The sequence below is a fragment of the Lactuca sativa genome, chromosome 6 (assembly GCF_002870075.4).
Source record: "Lactuca sativa cultivar Salinas chromosome 6, Lsat_Salinas_v11, whole genome shotgun sequence".
Lineage (NCBI taxonomy): Eukaryota > Viridiplantae > Streptophyta > Magnoliopsida > Asterales > Asteraceae > Lactuca > Lactuca sativa.
Genome location: NC_056628.2, coordinates 57716522 through 57721554, shown reverse-complemented (window position 1 = coordinate 57721554; position 5033 = coordinate 57716522).

Below are 5033 nucleotides of genomic sequence, written 5' to 3'. Positions count from 1 at the left end.
TTAAGCACAGCTTACCATCCGCAGACTGATGGTCAGAGTGAAAGAACAATACAAACACTTGAAGATATGCTGAGAGCATGTACCCTGGAATTCCTAGGTAATTGGGATGAACATTTACCTTTAGTAGAATTTTCCTATAATAATAGTTTTCACTCGAGCATTAAGATGACACCTTATCAAGCTTTGTATGGACAGAAGTGTCGTACGTCGTCTTGTTGGCTTGAGGCTGGGGAAAAGCAGTTTATGGGACCAGAGATGGTTCATCAAACTGCTGAAAAGTTGAAAATAATAAGGGAAAGAATGTTAGCAGCTCAGGATCGTCAAAAAAGCTATGCTGACAAGAAGCGAAGACCGATGACTTTTGAGGTTGGAGATTCGGTTTTGCTTAAAGTCTCGCCGTGGAAGGGACTTATAAGATTTGGTAAAAGGGGAAAGTTGAGTCCAAGGTTTATTGGACCGTTTAAAGTTCTTTAGAGGGTTGGGAACCAAGCTTACAAGCTCGAATTACCCGAAGAACTGAATGGAATTCACAACACTTTTCATGTGTGTTATTTGAGGAAGTTCACGGGAGAAGTTCCCGATATAATTCCAATTTCTGAATTGAGAATTGATGAGAACAAAAGGTTGATTGAAGAACCAAAGGCAATTGTTGACCGAAAGACTAAGAAGTTGCGACGCAAAATGGTTGGGTTAGTGCTTGTCCGATGGAAACACACGAATGGGCCGAATCTCACCTGGGAGACGGAGAGCGACATGTTGAGTCGCTATCCGCATTTGTTTGTTGATGTGTGATTCCGGGGACGGAATCATTCTAAGGTGGAGAGAATTGTAACGCATGTGTTTCCAGGCTTGCCACTTTTAGCAATGTAATAGTCTAGGTTAACCTTTGTAACCCATATTGAAATAATAAGATTGTATTATTTAAGTATTATGTGTTTTGTGCTTAATTACTTAATTATGTGGTTTGATTAATTAAGAATAAAAAAAATAAGCGTCAAAATTTAAGTGTAAAATCAACTTAATATCTTTGATTTATGATGTAGTAATCTAAACGAGGTTTCCGAATATATATAGAACGCCCAAATCTGACTTCGTATGAGGAAGTTATGATTTATCGAAGTTTCGGCTTAGCAGTATGCAGCCTGTTTTACTCAATTTGAGATCGAGGGGTTTTTAGCCGAAGAAATCTAAATGAGAATCGAAGATCTCATTGTTGGTATCGAAGCGATAAAAAGTTAGGCGAGAACGGACGTCAAACGAAGAAGTTATAAATTTATAACGATGTTTGTCTGTCGCGGCCTATTAAAAATAAATAATAAAAATAAATTCAAAATTAGCCGACGAAGTCTAAACGAAAGTTGTAGAGCGTAGTCTCACCTTTCCGTGGATATAAAGAACGTCGAAAACGGAGTTCGTATGAAGAAGATATGAATTTCCGAAGTTTATTAAATATTTTGTATTTATTTTTAAATGGAAATTCGGATGCATTATCCGAAGCCGAGTCACCGGTCCGATCCGACTTACGCCCCGCGTACTCCGAGGGATGTCGACACTCGCACTCGAGTCTTCGGATACGTAAGCAGTGACGTATTCGGACCAGTACGCCCCGCGTACTCCGAGGCTCCAGCCTCCTATAAATAGGATCCGAAGGCATCCGAGTCTTTTGCTCATTTTCTCTCTTCTCTCTCCCGTTTTGCATCGTTTTGTGTGCCAAAAATATCCCGAAGCCCCGGTATCATACTCTATCCCCGAGGCAAGTCCCGAGATCCCGAAGATCCCGAGAAGTGCGATTTCCGACTCGAAGCTCTGCCCGCGAGAAGTTCGATTTTTGAGGAGATCTTCCAGATCTGCTGAGGATTACTACTTCTGCAAGTCGTAGTGCTGTCCGATCATCTTCTGATCAAGTGAGTGTATACCACCTTTCATAAACACGATAATAATACAAGTATGGTTCGAGTGTATTAGGTATATTGTTGTTTATAGGTGTGAGTGTGTAGTTACTTTCTTCTATCGCATAATTATGAAGTATTTTATACGGAATACGTATTATGTGTATAATTTTGTGGTTATGTGTGTGAATGTGTATTCACTTTCTTCTAACTCATAGATATGATTTATTCTCTATGAGATATGTGTTATGTGTGTGTGTGTGTGCCTCATCTGTTATGTGAAATATGTGTTGATTGAAGCATGCTATACAGTTTTTTTTAAACTATGTATACAAATTTATATTTTTATCTACTAATATGTTGGGTAGAACATGGGTAGATAGTTGGTGTGTAATAAGCAGATGAGAGGCCTCATTTTGTTTGATCTAGTCATCTAGCGGAGTTTAGATGACGACCACATACTTTTCTAGATAGTCTTGTGGAAACATTAGCAGGTTCGCCACCTGTAGGTGTTAATGAACTTGGGTGTTCATTCGCTGCACTCCATCCCCCTCATGGTTGCCTTATTTGACTTATATTGCTGAGGTACCCCCGAAGCATGTGTTGTCGCCCCGATGAAATATTCTTAGACTAGGTCCCTTATGATTAGTTGTATTAGGGACATTAAAGTGAGAATAACGAGAATGGGTAATTGGGTTATCGTTGGTTGGTGAAAATTAAATATGATTTTTATTGTGGGTTGAAAACCCTATATGCTCACCAGGCTCCCAAGCCTGACCCACTTAGTTTTAAATTGTATTACAGGAAGTGGCGGAAGGGCATGAGATGGATGAACCATCAAGTTGTTTTGTTTACAAGTCTGCATATGTTTATATTTGTTAAATGACTTGTGATGTATTCGTTTATGCTTATTGGTCTGTATCGGAACATGACACCCCGAGTTTTGATTATAATGAAAATACATTTTTTGTATGAAATGCTTCGGTAAACATTGTTTTATCATGTTTTGTTTTTGGGAACAAATTCCGCAACGCTTTCAAATCAAAGGATTTACTCTGAAAATATTTAAAAGCATAAATGAAAATCGGTCTTTTCTGGCCGAGATTTTGGGGATGTCACAATATATATATATATATATATATATATATATATATATATATATATATATATATATATATATATCATGTTGAAATGTTTCTGCATAGAAGATTCCATATATAGAAATATTATAACAAAAGATTGAACAGATATCAAATCTTTGTGTATAACAAAATGAGTCGAGTCGCATATGCTTCAGATATAGGATCGATCACATATTCTATAATATTTTCTTATTCTATTTTTTTCGATGTCGTGAACATTGTGTGAAAAATGATTAGAATTTCATGTGACTAAAGTTGTTAAACAACTATCAAGAACATTCTGAGGTTTTACTAAAGAATGGTTTCTTGTGGACAGTTGGAAGTATGTCATTATTTGGGATGGACCACAGTGACACGTTCTGGATTGAAATGATTCTTGGTCAGAATTGATGGTCATATGGGAATATGAAAATGTTTCCATAATGAGAAATATTTGTAAAATCTACATATGAGTTGGAAACTTTAATGCAAGAGAGAAGTGTTCAAGGAGTGAATTTTGAATTTAATACTTCATAACGATGGGATTGTTTCAAGTAACAGTTCCAGTGGGACATTCTGTAATATTGAAGGCTCAATCTTTGTGACTTTGGAACCACAATACCATTGAAGGACAATGCATGTAAAGATGTAATGCCACTACATCTTAGATAACGATAAGAATTTGGAATCATGAATTGAGCATCATTCGACTTATGTCCAATAGATTTGTTCACAAAGGAAAGACCATTGAGAGGCATAATATGCATGTTCCTAGCATGACACGACTAATGTTATCTATTTTAAGTGGTTAGTTGATTACTCAAAACATTATACAATGAATAAATTCGTAATAGTTATGGTGATTAAATAATAGAGAATTGTTTATATTCAATGGTATGATACCATAGTTAATTAATTTATTATTGTGTTTTATTTAGCATGTTTTACTACCTGAATAATTTTATTATTCAAAGTTACACAATCACTCATACTTTTTGAAGTAAGTAGTGAATCAAGATTGTCATGAATCAATTGTAGATTCTCCATAGAGATTGGACATTGCATGGAATTGATACAATATTCACGAGTACTTGGAAATAGGATTTTAAGTATTGGATAAACCAACGCTGAGACATTACTTCATGGATTTTATCATGAGTAATTCTAAGATGATAATATTTTCTACTCTTCAAAGGGAGATACGTATGTTGTAATTTGCAAGTCGGTTGTGCATTGGTGTTGCGCAAGACGCATCAGTAATATGAGGTTATAAAACGTACTTGCAATAGTATTTATAGACTTATGCATGTGGGAGACTGTTGAATTAAGGTGTCTAAGCTCATAACTAAATTGGTATAAACTTTTAACTAGAAGCAAAGTCCTTTTTGGGTTACCCTCATAACTAGAACTTGGTTAGAATGACATTTGTTGAGAGAAGTTATTTTATTAAATTATTATACGATTACTAAACTAACTGGAAATTATGAGGAAATGATTTGTTAATATATAATATGATTAATATATAAATTGGAAACAGATAATTGATTTGTTAATTTATTAGGTGCTTAATAACTGAATATCAGATCAATTGTTAAATAACTGATTTGTTAATTTATATGATTAATAAATTAATGTGAAATCAATTAGAAGTAATTAATTATTAGTCATAATTTATCTTAAATTAATTCAGATTAATTGGAATTAATTAAATATACAAGGGGTGAATTGTAATTGTTCATAGTTGAGCAAATAAATACAATTCTAGAACCTACAATCATATGGACGGTTTTGGGGAGCTCTTTTAGGGTTTCTAGAAGCCTCCTGGTAGTAGAAAAGGAAAGGATTTGAACTAGGATTAAATCTATTATTTAATTATTCATATATTTCTTTGTCCCTAAGTTACCTAAACTATAAATAGGATCTTTGGGGCACTTAATTTCTTGGTTCTCATTTTCTAAAAGGTTGTGAATGGAAGTTATACCTCTCTCCCCTCTCATATCTTGTTTTCTAGTTATTGGGTTTT